Below are 27,759 nucleotides of genomic sequence, written 5' to 3' on the forward strand. Positions count from 1 at the left end.
GAATAGTTTATTATACCAGTCTACCATTGATTAAATATTTATTTTATATCTTCTTTAGAGTAGTAAGTTTGAATCACACAGGTTTGTTTCCTGGCTTTTTAGCTTGAGTCAGTATGTTTGTATTCAATCAATTCACAATTCTTTCGTTATTGATGTTCCAATACAGGATTGCATTATCCCAAATTTATTAAAGACGAATATCTTTTAGTTCTCCGATTTCAAACACACTGAAATCTTCCATAAAGCACGTTCTTGTGGTACTGTACAATATTAGTCGATTATACCATGGCATTTCAATTTCAAATTGTAACTTCTTATAAAATTATAAAATAATGCTTCATGTTTTTATAGGGATCGGCAAGACGAAGTCGTCTGTAACCTAAAGTAATCACGTTGTCTGTCCGTTTTTATTTTCGTCCGTTTAAAATCATGCTTCCTCAAGATGACTTTATCGGAAAATGCTGGATTCAACGTTCCATGCAGCATTTTGTTGATGAGACCGCCAAACGTGTTCATTTTAAGCTTTCTATTCAAACTTACAGGACTTGAAACCCATGAGTTTCCGGTATCCTAAATTTAGTTTCCATAGTTTAACTTTGTAATGCGTTGTTGGATTTGACCCAAACTTCCTATCCAGCTATATACCGATGAGAACTTGAAAACGCTCTGTTGCGATCAATCTATGATGCCATTTATAGGCGTGATGCCCATAACTGAAATACACTATATAAATATACCAAAGTTTGCCAGATGTTACCCAGATTTAATTTGGACTCTATAATTGGGTTTGATTTCAAGCATGGTAGGACGTCATTTACAGGAATTACAACATACCGTTGACTATCCTCTTGATTTTCATTTTCGCAGCACAATTTTGTCAAGGATTGTTGGATTTAAGCATAATAACGAATACAGCTGATTGCTGTAGAACTGAGGGGAGTTTACTTCTCAAAATTACTTGACATCATTTATAGGATATTTACTCCCAAGTTTCTCGTCCTCCCAACATTGGTTTCAGCAACATTATTTTTGCAAGGACTATTTAATTCAACCTAACCTGACATTTAGATTTGTATTGATGAGATCTTGATAGAGTTTGATTTCTAAAACTCCCGACTTGAGGAGTTATGGCCCCTGAATTTCCATCTTCATAAATTTAGTCTCGTCATCATAACTTTACTGATTAAAATCAAGCTATAATATGCACCTTTATATTAATAAGACTTTGTATTAGTTTGATTTCTAGCGTTCCAAGACACGATTTACACAGCCTATGTTCTCCTGATTGTTTGTCGTTGGTTTCCGCCGCATTACTAAACCAATGATTGCTGAATTGTGAACAAAATTTGCCATACTAATTTATATAGATAAGATACTGAAGAGTTTAATTGCTAAAATCAGATGAGTTGTGGCCCTTGACTTCATGTTCATCTGATGCTGGTTCCTGCAACATAACTGTATCAACGAAAGTTGTAGATTAACCAACATGATCTAGACGAAACAAAGACAGAGTTGGATTGCCAGCATTCCACGTTATATATAGGGACGTTGTGGGTCCCGAATGCCCATTCTCCAAACTTTCTTTGTTTCCCTATGCAAATACCTCAGTGTAAGACCCAGTAGTGAGTGGGCCCTATGGGGCACATAGCTAATACTTCCAGTTGTACTTTCACACTTTTACAGTGTAGAACCTGACCAACGATGAGGATAAGACGGTTTTCCTTGTGTTAGTTGTGTACTGATAATAAACATGGATTCAAATCAACTGCTTTCGATACATTTTACAAAAACGTGAGTGACAATTGTATAGTTTAAACCTAGCTAAATTAATCTACATGAACATTTTCTTGTTTCGATTGTTGAAATGTCTGCTTCAAGTACATCAAATAACCGCAAACTATTGATTAAGTGGGAACACCCACTCTACTGCATAAGCCGTCGTATTCAACTTGGATTTTTCAATTTGTTTCCCACAAAAAGAAAACACGCAGTACCTGACGGCAGCATTATTCAAACATCAACATCTTGTTCACGTGGAAGGAATACATTTTTGTGATCATTAATGTGCTTCATCACGTACTTCTTTATTACAAAAACTAAGATTGAGAAAACAGAAACAAATAAAATCTAAGTTAGTTAAAATGAAACTTTCTGAATGACTTATTTAGAATATTTAATAAAGGTTTTATTAGGCAGCATTCGATTACCCGAGAATATAGTTATAAAAGCTCTGCGTGAGAAAGATCTATTTGCCCATACTTGTCTGAGATCGTACACAAATAAATATGGATTAGAACTACGTGGAGTTTTGATCAATATGTCCAAAGATAAAATGTTCTTATGCACGTAACCAGAACTTGAAAACAATTAGCATTTCTTTACTGTGGAAGGTTTTCAGCAATCTATAATTGCGGATATTCATGTTAATTTTTTATGCTTTTTGTCTTGATTTATGAAGCAAGCTCGTTGATTTTGCAGATATTAAAAGGTGAGAAACCACTTAGATCTATCGGATGCAGACCATTTAACACCTTCCCCATCAGAAAAACCGTTTCCATGTTACGGATTTGGTTTCAGTCTATTTATGGCCATGTTAATTATAACTATTTACGAGGACGTGAATGCTGTAGGACATATTAGGAGACTAATACGCATTTCTGTCGTTTTTCTTCGCTTATTTATAATAGCAGTGTAAAACGTAATTTACAGTTTTGAGTATCAATGGAAGCGTATATTATTTTAAAAAATGAATCTACGTGATTTATATTGTTCAGATACAAGTCGATTCGTACAAAATGGCCGCTTGCATTTACGGAACTTTTCATCAATAAATCCATGTGGATAACGTACTACAGAAATATTACATTTAAAGGTTAAGTTTACCAACCTTCACTGCCGAGAAATGCTTTAAAGTTGATTATTCAGCAGTAATGAGTTTGCTGCTTATATACATATTTTGCTTACAAAAGCTCAAAATAAGACCTGCAGCAATGTTGTTTGTTTTTCATAGAAAAGACTATCAGGATTGTGTGGGAACGTAAATATTTAAAAATCATATTACCATTATGATAGTCTCCACTAGTAATAGTTGTCGTTGTTGCTTTTGTTGCATTTGTTGATCTTGTTGTTGTCAGAAAACGAAGACATTCTGGTTTTGCAATGACGGCAAAATTCAGAAGAGAATATAAATAACAATGGATCCATTACTTATAGCGACTCATATCATGATAGATTCATGAAATAAAAGAATTATTTAAATAGTTCTGGGTCGAAGAATATGATAGCATAATTTGTTTCAATTTATAATGAATTATATTTATTAGCAACTGCACCTTTTCTTTTAAATCGAGGTCTGCATTTATTATCCCCAATCCAAGTTTTTAAACCTATGGATTTGCGTCCAACATTTCATCTCCTCATGTAAATATTATCTAATCTGCATATTTACACGAAATTTAAAATAAAATGTTAAGTCTTTATATTCGAAAGCTGCTTCATGTCACCTTTGGTGAATACCATTAACAATGGAACGACCTAGCATCGTAAAACATAGTTGCCAAAGACGTTAGAAATTCCATACGGTTGAGATAAGTAACCAGAATGATCACTTTGTTGTTTTCTCCGAGTAATGTTGTAGTTCGAAGCTTTACTATTAGCTTTGACTGCAAACAATATAAAATAGAAAACGTAACAGATTAAAATTAAGCTGTGATGAAAAGTGGATTTAGTTTTTTTTTTTTTAGAATAAGCATACCTTGTGTTGATAAAATCAATTACTGTATTCTAAGATGTAAGCGTACTGAAATAATGAAAATTATTTTGCTTTATTATGATTATCTAAATGTCTCCAACATCTTATTTCACCAAGAATCTAAGTTATTTCATTGTCCAAATACTGACATAACAATTCTAATTAGGGATGCATTTCAGAAAGTTTTTTTTTTACCGTTGTTTTAATTACAATTTGACCATGATCACCTACATGATTGCTTTGGAACATATCAGTTAATTGTGAACAACTATTTCAGAGATTCGTATTGATATTTGTTTTACGGATATAAGTCATTTAGCTAAACAAATTATACGTTATTTAGAAAACTGTGTGTAACACTTGAAATAAAAAGCAAAGTCCAGTACATGTTGCTTTCGAAATGGACGAAACGTTATCTGCGTGGAGTACAAAATGCATGTATTATATATAAGTGACTATCTCAAGCAAATCAACGTACTGACCAGTATGCAAGCTCAGACGGACAGTATGTTTACACGCATGTTTAAACTTACAAACGGTGTACAGTGAAATAATAATTGACAGTATACTTTAATCAGGACAAAATCTATAAAATGTTGTATTACTAGTCTTCAATGATAACCAAAATAAATTTAAATAGGTAGCAATATATCAGGATATATAACATAGATACAACCGATCATGTCCAAAACCATGAAAACGCGTTTGCTCAGAAATATATTACAAGATATGATGAAAACCACATCGAAATAGAGTGGCCATCGCTGTTCTATATCTGAGTTTTTGTTTACCCAAAGAAGACAATGGCAACCAAACTATTATGTGGATGTTAATAAACTTAAGACGTTAGTAATAATGGTATGGGTTTAGTAGTTACGACAATAATATTACAATAATTATTACCGGTGTTCGTGTTCTTTATCTAGCTAATAAGTATGAATAGTAGCGATAGTTCGACAATACATCACTGTGGCCTTTGGTAGGGTTGGGGAGGGGTGCTCCCAATATATTATTTAAATTACCATAGAAGTCCCACCCCGGGCTCGATTTTGTAGGGAGTGAAATTAGTGATAGAGAGAGGTAAGGCTGCAAGCCCCCAGCCAGCAATGCCGACAGTCAAATTATTGAGAACACAAAAGGTAAAATTCAAAAGAATAACAATTTAATAGAATTCAATATTCAAATGATAATAAATTCTAAATCACTCTTCTTCCTCTCAACCAAATGATAGCCTATTGCATCCTTTGAGTTTTAGTGTGAGATTGCTATTCCACCTCTCCTTGTTTTCTACTCATCTGTATCTCTCCTATCTAGCCAATTTCTTCTCTCCTTCCGACTTCCTCCTAACTCCTTCTTCGATACTACTCCTTCTCCAATTCTTCTACCTCGACTCTACTTTTGCTCCTTCTCATTGACTATGCTCTCCGACTAGCCTTCGATTCACATTCAACTTCTCCACTAGTCTCTATTCCGTCTATCTCTTAGAGACTCGGGACTGAACCACACCAGAAGTCTGTCCCCTAAAAGCTTCCTTTACGAAGCTTTGTCTTTCCTTAGAATTTCCTACGTTTTCCCGCCAATTTACGAGTGGCTTTCCCGGAGTTATAGCTTTAACTTTCCAGCACAATGTTTCACAATTACTGAAGTTTCTAGTCTAAATTGCTCAATTAAATTCGTATTGAAATGGTGACCACTGTCACGGAATGGTGTAAATGTTGTTAATTAAATACATGTACTCGGGTTTCGTTTCTTTTTCTCTGTACAACGATACCCGAGGGTGATTATAATAAGGTCTATGTATTTCGAAATCGTGAGTACGATTCGTCCTGTGCCACACGTGCAAGGTGCCTTTGATAAAGAATAACAAAAATTCTAAAGGTATGTTGTTGTGGGGTTTAACGCCATTTTTCAGCACGATAGGCTATACATGGCGGCCAGTATTAATGGTGGAGGAAGAACCCGGAAAACCCCGGAAAGAACCACCGACCCACGAGAAGCTACTGGCAGGCTTTCTCACAAGGTATAAATACGTTACTACATGTAAAGGATCTTTACAATACTAATGGTTTTGTCAGCAAGCGGCCTGCTAAAAGGATTCGCACAACTCCAGCTGTAGGGGTAGGTAATGTTTTGGGTTTTAAGTGATAACTAGTGTATTACCATATTTGCCTTTGCATGTTTGTTATAGTTTTCTTTACATACCATAATGCGTGCATTTTTTATTCTTGTTGCGACGTAGTGCAGGACTTATATTGGTAATGTAAAGCTACATTTTTTAAAAGAATTGTTTACTATTGTCTTATCAAGCAGGGTTAGGTTTACTATTGAACCTCTGTTTTGTAATTGCCATAATAATATAATCTTTTTAACTTACCATGTATAACGTCCTTACGTTATGTCTGTATCAAGTGTAGTACACTGTATCGAGTATATTTTCAGCTGAGTGAGGTTTTGATGGTAGGAATATCCGGGGTGACCGGTGTTGTCAGAGGGTAGAAACGTCCGTGTGTCCGGAGCGTTTAAGGTGCCGGAGCGTCTAATGTCTAGCGTCCGGAATGTCAAGAGTGACTAAGGTGACCCAACTGTAGAGCCGTCAAAGGACCAGGGGGTCCGGAGGGTCTAATATTTCAAGTGTCCGGAGGGTCTAATGTTTCAAGTGATCATAGTATTCCGAGGGTCCGGAGTCTATATTGGTTGTGAAATTGATTCGGAGGAGCTGTGGAGCGGATAAGGTGCACGGGTGACGGAGTGCATCTCCACACATGTATTTTTAGCTGTATGCTAATTTTGGGTTAGTAAGACCCAGTGTACTATTCAGGACTGGAAGGATAGATTGTATATCCGTTCTTGGTTAGTGACATAATTTCGCTACCTGAGCGAATACATTTTTTTTACTATGTGGAAACGCTTACATTGTTTACTATTTGAGTGAACTATATTCATCTTTCCATTATTGAATCATTTGTGAAATCATTTATCCTGTGTTTAGGGTTACTGACCTAAATTTATTTGTATATCTTTTTCATCTTTGAAACTGTGCGTTTTTTTGTTAAATAGATCCAATATTTGGATTATAAATACGCACACATCTTCATCATCCACTACTCATATAAATCGCCACATTAAACCATATATCTGTGTCGTCAAAACGTGTTCTGTTGTTAATCCGAGATATCCCACCCGGTTATCTTGTTACAACCACACCCTCTCTCAATTCCGATTGGATATCGGTTCTACCCTGTCTATTCAACTTAGCAGACAATGCTCCGGCCGTCTGTCAACGTGGCAAGATTTACGACGCCAATAAGGGTCCTTAGTTCTTGAACAAAGCTTTCATTGTCCAGATGTGATTTTTGACACCCAACAAAGCTGTCTCTCGTAACAATTACGAACAGGACCACTATAGCCCCGGGGTCTAACATATATACATGGCTTCTAACCAATGCCTTTGTTCTTGACTTACGTAATCGCGGACAAGCAACATAAAGAAGGTGATGTCTAACATCATTATTCTCAGATCAACATGTCTATACCAAACAATTTTTTTGATCGACTACACAATAACATTAATACTTCTGAAAAGTATAAAGAGAGGCAACTAATGAAATTGCACTGGAAACAGTTGTTAACGCGTGTCCTACCCATGAAATTAATCCAAATTAAAGATTTTATCTTCTTCCAACCATACAATTAATAACAATGTGAAGGTCTGCCAAGATTGAATCTTTTTGAATGCTACGTCTTGTCTGCTTCAATCACTTAGCATTGCCATTTTAGCAAGCAATGTGAATCATTTCAACTACAATTTACTTTTTATGGGTGCTAACACAAGTGATAAAGGTGAATGCACATCAGATTCTGTGACCTTAAATGCAACAGTGTCTAGTAATCTGTGCTACACCTTACAACAAAAATATAAAATATCCATTTAAGTATAACAAAAGAGGTCACTTCTACGTACTGTGCTCAGCCTGTGATGATTTCAACGTGAAAACAAATCATCTAATTTAATGACCGTATAATGTAACAAGATGAAATCACCACGTGGATTTGAATCAAGCGAAAACGCTTAGCACATTTTCGTCAATCAGATTGATATTTACAATCCTGATGAATATTGAATAAATCTGACAATCTACTGGTGGGAACAACATTCAACAACAGATATAACAAAATAACGTTGTTGCTTAATAGATACGATCAAAGACATGGAATTTGAAACCCATATATAATATTAACCTAATAGTGCAATAGATGGATATAAAGATGTAATACAAAACATGAAAGACGTTATATTTCTGGATGATTTTGGTAATGAAGATGATTCCTGGATAATATTTTAAAGTTTTAAATAAAGGTTTTTCATTATTATTAATTTCATAGATTTTCAAAGCATATTTACTTCTAAAAACTCGTACAAAAATAAAACCGGATTCAATTATGACTCTGATTATATAGTAAACAAGCGAGGGTATTATCCATGATAATGCATTTGATCAACAGACCTCTTTTAAAACTTATCTACGAGAGCTTTTGTCACATACCAACCCCTCCACATGCTCCCATTTCTTCTTTACTCTAGCCAAGACAAGGAAACAACGGCCGTGTTTCCATATTATGTTTAGGTTATAAATTTGTTATAAAGAAACTAATACCAATTATATTTTGACCTAACCATTGTATGTATGTGTCAAATAAACATTCTTCGATTGTGCAAAACCATTGTTTTATGTGTTCAGTGAAATGCACACAAATGGCATGCACTCAAATTGTATGGAGTATTTCTGCATGATAGCAGTTGATGCTATTTATTTGAATAAAGTCCACAAATCCTCTTAAAACGCATCTCTAATACTGACACTCGCAGAATCATGTGGCTAAATACTACATTGCATTATTTGAACCTGGGGTGAAGAAAGCATCAATTATTTTATCATTTTCCGGTAAAATTAAGTCGAGTTAAGTATCAGTCTAATCATGATTTAAATTTATTCGAGTTAACCATCACATATTTGGGTCAATATTTTTATATTGGAGCTTGACGAATGATGCCGTACCTAGTCTATATCTTAGCTTCATTCCGGTGCCTTGAAAATAGTTCTGCATATTTGTCAGCATTCACACATTTCATGCCGGAAGTACACCTGCATCGAAATGCGACTTCAAGAAATTCAACATTATAAATGTTCGGGCTGCTTTAGCTTTCATTCTGCAGTTTTAAATGTGAATGAATGAGCCTAAAATTTCGTCCCCGATCAAAATATATAAGAAAAATAATGGCAAACATATTTTGTTTTATTTCTAGAGATCTCTCAATAACAAAGAAGCATACGTGAAATTTGATGCAACATAATTACAGTGATTGTGCACAAGGCTTGTAACCGGTAAAAGAAGTAGGATAGAATAAATAAGCTAAACTTAATGATTGTGGTGAACACAGTGATGTAACCCAACTTTTCTGTTTGTACAGACTAAAGGAAATCGTTTGCATGACACATAGATGTCCTTCTTCTCTTTTCTAGGTTTTTGACAGTTTAACCTTTCCACAGGGGCAAGATCATTTTCTCTCTCGATCGAATCTTGCCTGAACTCTTTCAACAATAATTGCAAATTGTCTGAACCTTTTGGTAGAGATCTCCTCTGCTGCATCAGGTGAAATGAAATTTCCTCCTGTTCCTTTTCTGTTATAAATGATTCCACGGTCCATTCTGGCACACAGCCTTGCGTACTTACTATTCTTGTCTGGTTACTGGATTGTACATCCGTACATCCGTCTGAACTATTACTACAACTCTTTCCCCTCGTGTCAGATTGAGGGTTAACTGTGCTAATGTCTCTATGTTTGACAGTTTTCACGGGCTGTATCCCTTTCGTATTTATCTGAGATGATAAAAACGAACCTTTTTCGTAAACAATCGTGTCACACATTTTCACATTGTTTCCATTTCAGTTGTCTATTTTGTAGCGATGTTAAGTTGAAAGTGATCAATTAAGTGTTCAGTTCCTTAACAGCGATCTCGCTGAATGCTATCTTAATATGCGACGACTCTATAGCCGATGTTCTATTTCTTTCTTTTTTTATATAGAAAAATACTATTAATAAGTTTTCTGATACCCCACATTAAAATGTGAGACTAATTTTCCATGACACTCTTGTGATTTTTAAATTCTGAAGAAGTTAATTAATACCTCCAGTCAAAGACTCTCCAAGGAACTTTTAAGATAAAATGTCTGACCAGCAGTCGCAGTGATGCGTCAAATCCGAAATGATTTGCTTTGTTTGAATGCTATTTTATATAGCACTGGAAACGTTGTCAAAATTGAAATAACTGAAGTGTTTTTCTCAGGTAAATCTATTACGGCTACACATTTGTTTACAGAGATCTATAACACTAATGCACATACCTTCACCAACTGCACGAATCCTATTCTTTGCGAAAGAAAACGAAAGCAAATTGGGATGGCTGCAACTTCGATTTATAATAATGCATAAGAGTTAAACAGCTTAGCTGATAAACAAATGTGCTTTTATGACGGAAGAGCTAAATTTATTTGACATCTTACACAAATCACATATGTATATAGTGTACTTGACTATGTTTATTACAATTAAGGAGAAAACAAAATGTTGAAGTATTGGCCAATTAAAATCAAACTGTTGATAGTAATTCCAATTTCTCTAAGGAACCGTTCCATCTACGTGGTCATGATCAGCTAAGCAAATATGTTGACTTTTACATGATTTCTTTATGGTTATATTTCCCTGTTTTAACTGGGATCTGCTATCAGTTCACTTGCTTTAAATGAACCCTGATAAACTTCCCTTGTTTTAACTTGACCCTGGCAACAGTCCTCAATATTAAAAATATCTGGATTTCAATTATCCTCTTCCTCTTGACGTATCAGCTTTTGGCATTCGTGCTTGTTCATTTATTTACCCCTTTCTGTCACATCCAGAACAGAATGTATGTTGTAATAAAGCATCCGAATTAGTGTACCGTACCGAATCATACGAAACCCAAAGGGATAGTAAAACATGACGTTGGAGCATTTTTTGTTGATGATTTTGAGAGCCTACTTTCTCCCAGGGTATGAGAAGAGTTCGTCACAGTTAGAAATTCTTACTTTTTTTAATTTCTTTCAAAACAAATTTGTTTTCAATCGAAATTGTAACATTTTGTTGTATTGCTTGTCTTTATTTTCTCTTTCTATGAAATTTGATCGCAAAAGGAGTTTGATTCTGGTAGCATGTTTAAATTTTGACATTTTGGTTAAAGTCGGATAGTGAGGCCATTACTAAGGAGATCGATTGAACCGCTCCGGTGGTTTAGTGGTTAGAGCGGTCGTATTAACAAGCTGTTTTTCTTGAAAAAAAATTACACTATTATTGTCGACTTCGGAATTCTCGGAACTCTCTAACTAAAAAGATAAAATAATTCCAAATCAAACTGTTTTAATCACTTTTCTTTGCTAAAATCATTCTTCTCTCAGAAATATTATTTTATTCTTCTCTCAAAAATATTATTTTATAAGGATTTCATTAAAGAAATAATATGTTTTGAAATTCAAATGAAGATAAGATATTGCGAATGTCACTCAGTGCTATCCGAACTGACTAACCGTTTAAGCTAAAATTTTGCTAAGCATTGATAAGATGAAAATTCCACAAAAGAAGCTGAACATTTCAAGGGAAATTTTTCTTGTGTAAAATGATCTTATTATTTTCTTGTATGATAACAATGCTCTGGATATGTCCTAATTTATGAGTTAGTTAATTAACTTGCTTTAGAACTTACATTCGTTAATTTATATCTCCGTTTTTAAAATTGATAGCTCACGGAAAGGCTGCATGATTGGTACATTTTACTTTAAAATATCTGCTCAATATTATATGAGAAATACTGAGTAATGCAATGCTTGTTGAAAGAGATCGTTGCAAATACGTTCGCATATTACAGGGATCATACTATTTCATAGCAAGAATCCACCTTTCCCGTAGCTCTTAAATAGCCCAGTTATACCAGAAAAGCGAAATTGTGAAATCATCTGCAAATCAAATGCATCAATCGTGTCATCAGTCGTGTCATCAATCGTGTCAGCAGTCGTGTCATCAGTCGTGTCATTTAGTACTGAACATATTAAAAAATAAAATGCTTGTCAATACCATTTAAGCCAAATCAAATACAATGTTAGGAGTGCCCTATTGCACGTTGAAATAAAAATTCAATTTGACATTTTATGGATAGCGGTATTAGCTTATCATTTAAATTCTGGATTAAACGTGACAGACATTATTTACGCGTTAAGTTAGATTCAACTTACTCTTAATTTTGATTGTATCTTTTAACGGTAATCTTTTGTTGATGTAAAAAAACTATTAAATCATTTGTCTTGAATAGAGTTGTGATCCAGTTACCATTTATGTTCATCTGACACGAGATTCCTCGCATGGGTTTGATTTCTTGCATTGCAGGACATAATTTAAAGGAGTTACACCATCCCGTTGCCTATCATGCGGATTTTGATTTTCGTAGCATAATTTTATCAAGGATTGATGGATTTCAAAGTATGTTGTAAAGATCGCGAGCAGAATTTGCTTTAATTTACAGGATTTATGCTACCTAATAGAATTAAGTAAAGGATTGTTCAAATGTGAGCAAACTTTGTCATGCAGATTTATAACGATGAGACATTAAAAGAGCTTAATATTTAAACTTAGATGGTCCTCGACTTCATATTCTCTTGACTTTCGTTCTTGCATCATAACTATATAACCGATTGCTGTATGTTAACGAAATTTGACGTGCAGCTTGATATAGATGGCATAATGAAAGAGCTGGACTTCCAACATTCCACGTCAATACTTAGGGAAGTTGTGACCCGTTTCAAATACCCATTGTACAAAAACTGTATTTATGTTTCTCAGTATAAATTCATCAGTTTAAGACCCTGTCGAGCAAGTAGCAGTTTGTGGGATCCCTTGTTATGCACTCATTGCTAATAGTTCCAGTCGTACCTTTACACTTTTGCAGTGTAGAATCGGAGCACCGATGAGAGGTTTCTCTTTGTGTTAGGTATGAATGAATAATTAAACATGGATTCAGATTAGCTGCTTTCGAAATATTTTACAAATACTTAAATGACAATTGTAGAGCTACGTTTAAACAATAGCTAAATTAATCTATGTGAACCTTTTCTTGCGTACGTCACGGTCACGGTCACTCAGCAAGATTTGATATTTCAACAATTGAAATGTTTGCCTCAACTACATCAAATAATTGCAAGTTATGACAAAGAGGGAACACTCATTCTATTAAACCTTCACTGTCAGCTTGGAGTTTTCAACTTGTTTTCCACAGAAATAAAACACGCAGTACCTGACGGTAGCATTATTCAAACATCATCATTGTGTTTATGTAGAAAGGAGAATTTTTGAGATCATTAATTCAAATACATATGTGCGCTTCGTCACGTCTTCATTAAAAACAAGAAGACTGAAAAACTAGAAATACTAAAAGCTACGTTAAATAAAATTAAACATTTTGAATGGCTTGTTTCGGTAGAATATTTTAGAAACTTTTGTAAAGCGGCATTCAATTACCTGAGAATAGAGATATAAAAGCTATGTGAGAGAAAGATTAGTTTGACCAATTTTGTCTGAGATCATACACAAATAAATATGGATTACAACTACACCTGGTTACAGTCAATAGGTCTAAAGATAAAATGTTCTTCTGCACGTTGCCAGAGCTTGAAACCAGGCAGCATTTTTCTTTCCTGAGCAATGTTTCCATCAATCTATCATTGCTAAAGTCTTGCTCTTTGCCTTGATGAATTTATTTTATTAAGCAAGCTGATTAACTTTGCATATATTAAAAGGTGAGAAACCACTAACATATGTCTACAAATCGATGTTGGTTTCAGACTGGTTAATACCTTTCTTATCAGAAAACACATTTAAATTTTACAGCTTTGGTCTCAGTCTACTTCTGTCCATGTTAATTATAACTATACACGAGAACGTAAATGCTGTGGGCCATATACGGAGACTAATACGCATTTCTGTCGTTATAGTAAAATAAACAGATCTGCTGTACGATTTTCCCGTCTAAACAGTTAAGTTAAATTTGTTCTTGTTGCTACTGTTGTTGTTGTGAAGGTGGTGGAAGTTTTTGTCATCGACGTAATCTAGTAGGTATTTTCATCACCTTTTGCGTCTTTGGTGAAATGGGAATTATACTAATAGATGAAAGCATGAGCCTACTTGTTGGTACCTCGCTTCATTACAGTGTATTGCATTAAGATAAAAATCATACTTTGATTTTACAGGCAAATGATGGTGCACTACGTGTTTAATATAAAATGAGACGCACTGTTGTATTTCTTAACAATCGTACTTCTTTTATGTGTTTGGTGGTGTATGACCATATTTGGTCAATAAGTTTTTTTTTTTTATAGATCATGTTGTTGCCTGCTGAATTGGGTTAAAAGGATATGGCTGCATTTTATACGGCTGTTCTTCTTTCTTAGTCATCTCAATGTATACGTCTGGTTTTCTTTCTTAGTCATCTCAATTTATACGTCTGGTCTTCTTTCTTAGTCATCTCAATTTATACGTCTGGTCTTCTTTCTTAGTCATCTCAATTTATACGTATCGTCTTCTTTCTGAGTCATCTCAATTTATACGTCTGGTCTTCTTTTTTAGTCACATCATTTTATACGTCTGATCTTCTTTCTTATTCATGTAATTTTATACGTCTCTTCTTTCTTAGTCATCTCATTTGATACGACTGGTCATCTTTCTTAGTCATCTCATTTTATACGTCTGGTGTTCTTTCTTAGACATCTCATTTTATACGTTTGGTCTTCTTTCTTAGTCATCTCGTGTCAACTAAATGGCTCTTAATTTGTTGATTACTTAGCATTGATGATTCGGCCATCTTTGCTATTTTGCTTTGCTTATTTAGAATAACATCATTTTTGGTCGGTTGAATTTAAAAAATAGTTTTCTTTAAAAATCCAGGATTGTGTGGGACATAAATATTTTAGAAATTAATTGGCCATCATCATAGTCTCCACTACTACTAGTATACCGGAGTTCTGTGGTATCGCGGGTTTTAAAGTTAGCGATCGGTGAATAAGTCAAGATAACGGCCTTCATGATGTTATACATGTCTATTTGTTGTTCACTGCTCTGTATTAAAACGCATTTAATTTTCCAGTTTAAACCAGATGAATGCGGGAAATGGTCGATAAACAGACGACATATAGATTCCCGGTTATGCAAGGTGGGTGCTCTGATATCGCAATAATATTTTTTAAAAATACTTTTTACGATATACTTGTCTTAATGTTAGGAACTTAATATAATGTTTCACAAAGTGTAAATCAACTTGAACAATGGATGAAACTTACATGGCCCTCATCCTGCCACCTTTTCCCTCCAACTACAGAAACTTATCTTGGAGAATTAAAGAATGCATCTGTAACCACCTGTACCCGGGGGTAGGGGTGTTGTGGCGCCAGGATTGTCGGTACAACTCTGGGTGTTGAACAAAAAATAATAAATAGTTTACAACAATGTTTCAGAGTCAATGCATGTCAGTTACAAGAAACACCAGAAAACAAACACATTAGCATGCTTCAATTTTGACTCTTGTATGCTACCATAGATTCAATCTCCTCGTCCTTAACAGTTAATGTAATCATTTGACCTGGCTCTTGCATAACATCTTTAGGAGTCAAATACAAATACAAATAGTACACACACACACACACACACACACACACACACACACACACACACACACACATATATATATACACACACACACACACACATATATACACACACACACACACACACACACACACATATATATATATATATATATATATATATATATATATATATATATATATATATATATATATATATATATATATATATATATATATATATATATATATATATATATATATATATATATATATGAAACACATATATATATTGATGAACATCAGTCTGTCACACCTAATATATAAAATCGACTTAAACATTTTTCAGGCAAGAGAGTAAATATTTTCGAGACGAAAATAAAAAATTAAATCGACTAAATTATTTTTTAGTCAAGAGAGCAAATCTCTTCGTGACATATGAGTGGCCCTGATAAAGGCCGTTGGTTTTCTTGTTTAACACCATTCCGTTAGCATAGAGGACATCGCGTATGTCTTCTTCTCTTCATCAAGGTATCGCTCCGGTGACCTAGTGGTTAGAACGTCCGCCTCGGATGCGGGAGGTAGTGGGTTCGATCCCCGGCCGAGTCATACCGAAGACTTACAAGCATGGTACTAACAGCTTCCTCGCTTGGCGCTCAGCATTACGAAGTTAGTGTTAGGACTGGTCGGCCTGGTGTCAGGATAAACTGACTGGGTGGGACATCACGCTACATGTCTTCGACATGATGCCCCAGTGCTAGACATCACTATAAACTGCCACACTGCAGACATCGTAGCGATATGACTGAATTTTTTTTAAAGCTACGTTACGTTAAAAATCTTAATCACACACACACTCTTCCTCAAGCTTCTTCTGACTTGCCCGTAGAGGAGGACTCTCTTCAAACAACACTGTTTCTGTAGATAGATCCTTCTTTTTCGAACGCTTGTATCGGTGATTCGGATGATTGTCCATGATGATTTGATATACACGGGTAAGTCCGTACAGAACTGCATTGAAAATATTAAAGTAGATGATTATTGGTGTGGTCCCTCTCAGACTTGCGTCATAGAAGATACCCCCTAGTGCCGAAAGTTAAAGGATTGTACGTGTTTTTGTTTTTCCTCCATCATGTAGATATTTGTTTGCATTAGGTTTATTAGAATTTCGGTTTTAAATAATTTGGATCAAGTGTCAGCACACCTCCTATTCTGGTGTATTAAAATCTCCTTGACCCTGGCTGGTGTTGGGGTTTATTTATATCCGGTGATCCTTGGTGTCCAGTGTTTGCTATGTGTGTGTGCTATTTGCTTTGTATGGACTGGCTATAAAGGATTTAATTCGGCGGTGAGTGCCGTGCTTCCCGGTCTATGGAACCTGTAATATAATTTAGTGCATTTATGTGTAGAAGGAAAGATAAATAGAAAGGTTGAAGATGGTATCTGTATGTTAAAAGTGTGCATGTTGTGTATATTTATCTTTACACCTCGTATTTTAGATAAATTATCTCGCATTTCTGTTTTCGTGATCTTCTTGTTCCTGGCCTTGCTTTTGGGTAGATCAGGTATGATCCGTACTACCATACGTGAGTCTCGTAGCATAGGTACCGTACCATCCTTACTCAGCAAAGCCATATCTTGTGTGTGTGTAGGCAGGGACGTCATTTCAACTTTTTTTCGGGGGTTGGGGGTAGGGGTGGGGACTTGATTGGGCGGGGGGGGGGGCAAAACTTTACGGGCTTGTTAATTTTCGTATACATGCTACAGCAATTTTACAACAAATGCCCCCCCCCCCCATGAGGTCCCTGTGTGTTGGTACTATTTTATTAGTGTAATACGAGGTATTTGTTTGAAAAGTTTGTTATTTCATCACTAGGACCTTTACGGTATATTATTATTTAATGTAGATATTTTTTAAAAATCTTCTCTTGATACCTTCATTATGGAGTTAATAAAGGTTATTTGTTCATTATATATAATATTTTTATCATCAATGTTATTTGTGAAAAGTTGTTTATCTTCTATTACACTATATTTATTACTGATTTAATTCTTTAGTTCTTGTCTTTCCTTTTCCATTTTTTGACACTTAAGTATTAAATGATCGTTAGAATCTACATGCTTCCCGCACAGTACAGCGTTTAAAAATTCGAAAACGGAGGCAACAATCAACAAAATCAATACGCCAGAAAGAAAAAGAATCAATCCCAGCCAAAAGTCCTTCTTGCACATTCAAAGAAAGTGATGACCCTAATTTAGAACAGGAAGACGACGAACCAGATGATAATAGCATTGTTGCATATCGCGATACCCTGAACGAAGAACAGAACGAACAAAGCACTGGAGACGACAGTATAACACACTTGAAATAGACATATAAAACCTCAAGCAGTGTGTCGACGAATCCAGACGGAAAAAAACACAGAAACTGTGACTGAAAATGAGTATAAGTGTAGTTCTGACTGTAAAGCAATAGGCAAATCAAAAACAAAATTTAAAAAATATGACAAGGTGTAACATTTACATGTCTTGGTATCATGATACTTGTGCTGGTATTAGCATAACAGACCCAATAGGATTCTGGCTCTGTACTCTATGTAGAAAAATGCCTAAAGACCTTAGAACGATTCAGGCTTCGGTAAATGAAATGCATGCTTGTACAACGGTCATTTTAAACCAAATACAAATTCTGTCAAACAGAATGGAATCAAAATTTGCAAACATAAACGACCAAATATCCAGCATCACAAAACGCATGGCTGTGCACGACAAAATCAACCTCACTACAATTTGAAGAAATCAAACAGCAAACACTAGATGCCAAACTTGAAACAAACAATAAGACAGCTTTATTGTTGAACAAGACACAAAATGCAATCGAATTGCTAAAAACTAATACAAAATACCCAAAGTCAGGTAATGAAATGGCCAATAGCCAGACCTACAGGAGTCAACCAAGAACTGATAAACCAACACGAGCTAATGATAGATACGAACACCCTCAAACAGATCAAAATCAACTTAGTCGTTCTCTTCCAAAACCATCAATGACACTGATTACAGGATCATCTCTCCTGAAAGGTATCAACACCAGAGGACTTTCACGTGAGGTACATGTGAAGTCATACCCTGGTGCCACCAGTGACAGTCTCAAAAGAGAACTGAACAAACTTGACCTAAATAATTACCATACGATTATTGTACAAGTAGGTGAAAATGACGCTGATAGAGATCTGGAAATAAACCAGTTTGAAGTCAAATACATGTCCCTCATTAACTAGTAGCAGCAGGGGGGGCGAATCCGACATTTTGTCCAATCGTTATTTTGCTTAATTATTACTTTCTGCACTCAGCGGATCCGGTGTAGTCAGCGCTGGTAAAAAAAAAAACGACGTCGGTCCATCCTACACGACGGTGACGTCATTTGGTTTAATATACGTTCTGCACTCAGCGATCCCAGTTTTGTCAGCGTCCGGTAAACACAGCGACGACCGCGTCGATGTCATTCCCCCCCTGCTGCTTACAATGATCTTACAAACAGAGTGATCAATTAGGTTATTTGACTGATCGGTAAGTCTAAAATTAATTCTCGTTAAAAACCGATTATGGCATCGCATATAGACCGGATTAATTGGGCTCTCAACGATTAAGAATCCGGGAGGGGCTGTTGGTGAAAATGAATAAAGGATATACCCCTGTTGAGCTTGATTTGATTGCTTGGTATCTACCTGGTAACTCCCTTCGATAACATCACACACTAGATTGATTGCTATCACCGATGCGATATTTACGTTGTATGGAGCAATATGCCTACCACCATCTCCGTTATCGTGTTTGAGGATAGTTGATGGACCGAGAAAATCAATAAGAGACTTTCTTAGTTCTGGCGCGTTGTATCCTGGAAACTTGAAATCGGGTAAATCGGCTTCTGTGATATTATACTCGGTTAGGAATTTTTGTTTATTATCATCGCTGTTAGCGGATATTGTTTTAACGATTCGTTCATTGATATATTCCATGTCTGATATAAGTTGATTTAACACCTCAAGGTGTTTTCGTGCTTTTGTTTTCCGTAGCTGTTCTAGTTGTAATTGGTAATTACGATTAATCTCGGCAAACGCACCAGTGATATCATTTAAACGAACTGTGACCTTGGCGGACGATTCAGGAGTTTGCTTATACGGAAAAAACCATTGCATGGTATTCCTGTCTTGAAATATAAACTCGCTGGGTAATAACGTGTTTCTTATAATAGACAATTCATCTTGATAACTGGGATTAATCTCATGATACGATTGCACATTTGTGTGCAAATACGCGGGGATTTCATTAGGTGGATTCTCGGGCCAACCTAGTATGGTTCTTATTGAACTGTTATAAATATCAACCATATACCCCGGTGTGCTTATTTCAATCGTCGACGATAACGTCGGTTCATGAACCGTAATATCGATTTTTGATTCTTTTCCTGTGATCGATTTTATCCTGCGTTGAAATTCTTTATTGATTTGTTCTACTTGGTATGACCCAGTTGGTATTGTAACCTCATTCCAGTCTGGGTCCCCATCGGGTTTATTTGTCCATGCAAAAACCAGCGAGTTATTAGGTTGTTGTCCGTTAAATGCTTCCGCTCGGATATTAGGCCAACTGTGATATATTCGCAATTTTGCCAGCGCTATTTCATTCACTGGAATCGGAGAGGGGAAGTTTACACTGAATTCTGGCTTCGTTGATGTTATCGATATCATGTTTGTTTGTATCGGAGTTGTGTTCTCCGCGATCCGTTGAAGCAGTTCGAGTGACATTATTGTTATTACTAAAGTTATTTTCAATTTCTAATTTCAACATCGCGGAGTTATACAACTGGACCATCGTGGAGAATTCATCATCGGATATAAACGAATTATCTATCGCCAACGAGATCAACCCGGATAATTTCGAGTACGCGTCGGATATTATTTGGTGGCGAACTGTATACTCGCTGAGTTTTTTCTGAGCACACGATGATATCTTTCTAGTGATTGCGTTGGCGACTCCAGCAATTGTTGTCGCCGCGGAGATAGCGATTGGAACAGCGATCGGGGCTATCATGGTTACCGTGGATAAAATAACACCGGTACCGGCTACTATACCTGACACCGAGTACACGACCGCGTCGATGGTGGTTATTTTTCGACGGTATTTTTTTATTTTTATACGGTATTGTTCGGAAAGCGTTTTTAAGCTCGCGGAGAATTCTTTTACGGTATTGAATCGATATTGATGTGACGTCGGTGATACCTCTGATTCAATTACCTTGGTGGTCATTTTTATTTTAAAAGAGCTAGTGTTTTTAATTACTTAGATCCGCTACAAATTCCACATACCATGTAATGTTTGCCCTAAATAGACTGCTATCAACGGCTTTAATTATAAACCGTTCGGTTGCATTCTTGTCAATGATTGTTGATATTGTATTGTTAAACCCAGATGAACTCGACGATGATATATTAAACTGCATCGCTGAAATCAATGTCAATCGATAAATGCCCTTAACAATTGCGGTGATATTTACTGTATCATTCGTAGGAGTCCAATCGAATGATTCATGCTGAATCGTGTATACTGTGTTTTCATGAGGGATTTTTATTTTTGTCATTTCCGGTAGTCTGTTTTTAATCGCTGCAACATCAGTTTTGATTATTCCTATTTCATATAAATTCATGTTCATACTCCTTCTGTTCGTTGCAACATCAGTTTTGATTGTTCCTATTTCCTGTGTATGCGCGTCTACATTCTTTTTAATCGCTGCAACATCAGTTTTGATTATTCCTATTTCATATAAATTCATGTTCATACTCCTTCTGTTCGTTGCAACATCAGTTTTGATTGTTCCTATTCCCTGTGTATGCGCGTCTACATTCTTTTTGTTCGCTGCAACATCAGTTTTGATTATTCCTATTTCCTGTGTATGCGCGTTTACATTCTTTTTGTTCGCTGCAACATCAGTTTTGATTATTCCTATTTCATATAAATTCATGTTCATACTCCTTCTGTTCGTTGCAACATCAGTTTTGATTGTTCCTATTTCCTGTGTATGCGCGTCTACATTCTTTTTGTTCGCTGCAACATCAGTTTTGATTATTCCTATTTCCTGGGTATGCGCGTCTACATTATTTATGTTCGCTGCAACATCAGTTTTGATTGTTTCTATTATCCGTTTATGCGCGTCTATATTACTTATGTTCGTTGCAACATTAGAGCTGATTTTTTCTATTATCAGTTTATGCGCATCTACATTATTTATGATCGTTGCAACATCAGTTTTGATTGTTCCTATTTCCTGTCCATACGCAGTGATATCATTTATAGTTATTGTAATTTCTTCCGGTCTGGTATTTTTTTTACCAAAGAATTTATCAATGGTATTATCAGCCCTGTTAAAATTTTTTCGTAACGTGTAAAATTGGCCCGACAGCGTTGTAAACTCCGAAATAGTATTTTTTATCTCTACAAGATTCGGTTCGGTTACCGTCGGGGTTCCAAAAAAGCTAGCAGTAGTGAGTTGTATACCGGTGACAGACTTTTGTATCCCCTCGAACTGATTTGCTTGCGCGTTAAATTTATCATACAAATTTTTTAACGAATCCGACATGGATATATAATTGTTGCCAAGTGTACTTATTTTTCCATTTATCGTCAAGATGGATTCACCTGATTTAAGTCGTCCGTCATCGGTATACAACACGATATTGTTCTCGGCGGCATCATTATTTCGTGTTAAAACGTCATTCAGCGACACATTACTGGATTTCAGTTTACCCTGGCGGTCTTGAAATACAACTATTTCGCCCGGGTCAACACTGGTTAAATTTAACGTATCAGCGATTCCATCCTCGATTAGTTTTTTTATGTCATCGGTGGCGAGCGTTTCCGTGGATTTTTTCAGCGCCGAAACCGGTCGTCCCCAGATATCAATCATTATTATTGTAAAAAAAAACAGTGTTTTTAATTAACCCGCCGGGCCTCTACGACCCCACTAGTGTATTCGTTTACAACCACATGAGGTGGTTTCCGCGATGATGAAATCGCCGCGAGTACGTTCAATACCTCACGGCCGCATATCGGTGGGTCGCTTAATTGTTGTGTTGGCAGCGTGGAATAAAAAACCGGGGCTGAACACGCCCGGATATACCGCATGAACTCGTTTGGCGGGGCTAACCCGTATGAATCAAAATAGACGATCGCACGCGGATCAATTGCGTATGCAACCCAATGAGTTCCCGCTCCGGAGGATTTATCGAGGTTAATTATACCGGTTTCAATATTCCTTGGTTTTGTCGGTAATTGATCCCTCATAAAAACACCTCTGAAGTTTTTTATCGCTAACGCGTTTGCGGCATCTATTAAATCAAAATTAGACATTGGAGTCATTGACTCTTGCGTTAATAAACGGTTCCCGGTAGTCTTAGACCCTTCCCCGAGTACCATGAATACGGGGTTCCCGGTAGTCTTAGACCCTTTCCGGCTACGGGTCGTTTTTTTTTATAGCCTTTCCCGGTTGCCTTCTTCAATGCCATTCCCGCCGCGGTACCAACGGCTCCTAACGCCGCCGCCTTCGCCACTGCTGGGGCCGCCGCGGCAATCAACGCTGGAATCGCAGCTAACAGCCGAAATATCCCACCGGTCTTTTCCATGTTTTTAATCGCTGCGGCCGAAAAATCTATTTGAACACCCTTTTTATTCTTCATCGCATCATTGAAATGTTTTATTTGACGCGCCGTCAACGATATCTTATGATTACCACCTGCCATCTGTGACGGCTTTAACGTTATTGTGGTTCCACATTGTTTAGCCGACTTTGATCGTAATTTCTTGACTTGACCATCGGTCAACTCTACATCGACAACATTATACGACATTTTTATTGTAAACGCGTTTATGTTTTCAATTACATGTTTTCCACTGGCGCATCAACGATTCTCATTCGTCCACCAACGCCTTCCAACAGCATTGATTTATCGCTGAGAATCACAGCAACCGCTCTATAATCGGCAATAACACCGCGAGTTACATTAGCTCGGAAGTGTATATCAACGACGGATTGTCTTGTTAAATCAAGATGTTCCAGCGAAAAGTAATAGATCGGATATAGTTCTTTGAAATCATGTTGTGATATTTGCAAACCAGTGTCGACGTTTTGATCACGACTCATATACGACAGCAACCGATGGTACACGCGTGCAATATGGTTTTGACCGTAATTAAGTTGTATATCCTCAGATGGTTCCTGCTGGCCGTTTATTCTCAGCGAGACGTCAGTAACGCCTAATCGATCAAATATCATATGGCTGGATAGTTGATTATCAACTCTCGTCATATCCTGCAACGCAACAAATATATGACGCGGAGCCGAAATGCCTTGTTGTGATGCCAGGTTCCATGTGAATATACCATTGATATTTGATTGCTTAGTATCTGTTGTTGTTGTTAGCCAACTTAGTAATGATTTTCCTCCCTGCTCCATAAAGGATAGCAATCGTGCCTCTGTGGTAATGGATGGAGTCATTACTGGCATCCACAACAATATTTTAGTTAAAACGACTTTACCAGAGTCATTATTTGGATTCGCAAGATCCGCTGGAATTCTCCAAATTGCATTTCTATCATCACCTTTTCGCACAAGCACCACGGTATGCTTTGCTCCGTAGATAACTTTTCGCACGTTCCTACAAAATCCAAACATATGATGCAGTGGAATCGCGCATGAGAAAGATCTACGCGGCCCTGTTAACATTGATATGCGTGTTGCAGCTCCGATGTTAAAATTAGGATCGCTGTTTATAATCATATTCTCAACATCAGCATCAGCGTTATTAGCATTATTTCTTGGTCGTCTTACCACAAATTGCGAGTTTCCAGCAGTGTTTCTAGTATCCTTTGCAAACATCATAGATGGACCCTTTGATCTTGTATAATCGTCGGAATATCTTGCCAGCCCGATTATTGTTGTAGCAACATCAACATCGCGTTCTATAGACTCGATCTCTCTTCCATCAATGAGATATTTTGCACTCTCGAATAGCGCCATTACGCCGTTATTGACTAAGCCAACTTTGGTACCATCTGGATACGGTGCTGGTACAGCAGGAGTATCGGCCTCTGTTACAAGTTCTCCTTCGATTTCAATAAACGCTTCACACGGTAAAAAATATTTACTGGTATCATGGACTTGAAGTTCAATTCGCGATCGTATGTTGGGTTGTACTGCATGATAGGAATAAAATTGATAATTACGGACAGAATCATCCTTGTGCACTGGTGCGTCCATATCAAACGCCGGGTCAGCTGTTCGTTTAAACATTTTATTTAATAATACGCTGATGCATCTAAATCATCGTCGTGGTTTTAAACCACTTCCCGCTATTATGTTTGCGATGTCATCTTGATTATTGTTTACCAATGACGCTAGTTTTTCTTCCACGGCGTTATTTATTACTTTACTGACATTTGCAGGCATCACTGTCGTTGATGGCATCACCGGTGGTTTCTGTTTTCTTTTTCGTGAAAATCCCTTGGATTTTACCAACGACATTAGTTTATCTCGTGCTGCAGAAAACGCCCTTCCGGCGACATCTCCAATAGCGCTGATTCCCTTATCACGAATAACATCAATAGCCTTCATTCCTAATTGTTTGGCTAACGGCGCCACTTTTGGAGCCATTCTTGTAAATAACCCCGCAATGGTGCTACCGAGACCGTCTCCGTACCACGCGCGGCATACGGGCAATCGTGAGTTTACCACGTAGACGCTGACTGGTTTATCATGGTTGTAGTGTATAATCATCTTTATTATAAAAAACACCAGTGTTTTCCAATTAGTGATTGATCACCAGTGATTGATCACCAGTGGTTGGTCAATCGCTGTAATGACCGTGGTCCACGAGTTCGTCTATGAGCGTTCGATATATATTAATGTCCATGATACCACCGGCAAATAACCGTCTGCAAATATCAGCGGCCTCATTGATTATTTCCGGAGAGTTATTTCCGGCTCGTTTTCCTCCGATTAGTATTTCTAGCCGTGATATATCACTGAGAACACTACCAGGACAAGTAACGTCTTTACCAACAGAGTATCCTTTTCCGTGTTTTGGTCTTTCACTTTTTACTTTATTGTGGAATATTATATAATTATTATCACGCGGTGGTAATTCATTTTTATGTTTATTTGCCAAATACACTATTCTTGTTCAGTCCTTTAACGACCTTATATTTTTCTCGTAGCCGCTATTGATATGCTCATCTCGTGTGTCCTTATCAAAATTTGTAACAGTAAAATTAACTAATTCTTCGTAGCCGAGATTTCTAATTTTATCTATTGTGCTCTTTTTAAGAACATTACGGGGTATATTCCCCTCTTTCCGTATTTCTTCCGGTATTTCTTCCGGTATTTCCTCCGGTATTTCTTCTTCTGGTTCTCTTGCGGTGGCGCCTAGTTCTTCCTCGTCGGCCATTGTAACATATGGTTCTTGTGGGTCCGTTATAGCGAGTGGTGGCGGCCTCCGTGTTGTAGCAACCGCTATTTTCGCAGGGAGTGTTTCCAGAGACTTTTTTGTTTGCTCGGTCTGAGCCGCTATCTTTTCAAGCGCACCGAGGACGGGCACAGTTGCCGCCGTAACATCTTTGGTCGCTTTAGTTACCGGAGCAAAGAGCTGTTCGCTTCCAACAGCAAAATCAGTTTGTAGTTGTTGCCGCGTTTGAAGTTGTTTTCGAACCCTGTCTCGTAACGGTATGAACTTTTTAAGCGCTACTAGCCGCTCTCTGGCTAGCCGAGTAGTAAGTGATTCGCCTACCATTATTGCAATTGCTCCGTAATTTCTAATTTCCCGCCGAGTGTGGCGGGGGTATGTCCCAGGGGCTCCACGGAGTTTTCGTCTATAATCCTTCTAATGTTTTTAATTTTATTAGAGATTTCTCGACGTCGTTCAAAAGCCTGTCCGAGTTTTTTTCGTACTGTCTCAACGGCAGTAAATAGTCCAATAAATGCATTTACGTCATTGCCATACAAGTTTTCATTGATCGTATATTGTAATCGCTTTATAAAAGAATACTCGCGTGGCAGGGTATATCGACCTTTCTTTGATTGCTCGTTAATAATTTCATAATCGGACAATATTTTTTGGTTATCAAGCTTATCAGATAATTCAATTCCTTGATTTTTTAATTTTAAAATCTCGGTTAATATATTATTGATGTCTTCGATATTCATATTCTTATAAAACATCTTATTTCTAATATAAAAAAAAAAATTATTTTACAAAATGAACCCCGCGTATCAATCCCGAGGTGTGTTAACATTCGATGAAACATAAAACAGAATATTACAGTTGTTTGTAAAGACAATTTATTCCATCAGTTTTCTTCCGGAAGAAACAATTTATTAATTGTAATAGACTGTAGCGTTCATCGGTAACTTTGTCACTCGTTGATATACCATCACGAGTTATTCCCCTTTGATGTTACATATGAAAATCGAATTCTGCGCCCGGTCTTTTTTGAGATCGCTGAATTTTGTATTCCTTCTGCAACAAATTGTACTGCGGGCACACAAATATCAAAATATCTACTGGCTTCATTCATCGACTGAAAAGTTTTTTCTTCGTGCGTTATTGTATCAAATGACTTTACGGGTTTTGCTTTTTTTGAGTATTTACCGGTTCCGCCTTTTTTGGTATTCTGACTTTGTGAGATAGCTTGCAAGTTTATAAGAGAATTATCAGTCTTATTATTATTAATATGATCAATCACAACCCCATTCTCGATTAATCTGTTGAATACTTCGAATACAATCCTGTGAACATAATAGCTTTTTCCTCCCGCAGTAAACATCAAATACCCGCGATTATTTACGGCACCAACCGGCTTCTTCAGTCTACAATTTCTAACAACGCCGTCGCGAGATGCCTCGTAATTAACGAGCACGGGATGCGGCTGAAATTCTTGGTTCATTTGTATAATAATACTACTTGTCTAATTCATTATTTGGTTTAATTATAAACCTTGCAATGTAGTCCTGAGGAGTTTTGATGACTGAGTCAGCGGTGGGGTCAATGACGGCGTTTTTTATTCGCTTGTCATAATAGCGTTTTAACTCTCTGTATCGCTTTCCGCCACAATTGATACATAATTGTGATTTTCCTCTTACACCAACGTGGCAAACCAAGCACGGTAGGGGGCCAAGAGAACCATTACGAACGCTTTGTGAATGATACCCGCAGAATTCACCTCTACATGATTTATTGCACGGG

Source organism: Sinohyriopsis cumingii, chromosome 1 (genome assembly GCF_028554795.1).
Source record: "Sinohyriopsis cumingii isolate HCF-2022 chromosome 1, ASM2855479v2, whole genome shotgun sequence".
In the NCBI taxonomy this organism is placed as follows: domain Eukaryota; kingdom Metazoa; phylum Mollusca; class Bivalvia; order Unionida; family Unionidae; genus Sinohyriopsis; species Sinohyriopsis cumingii.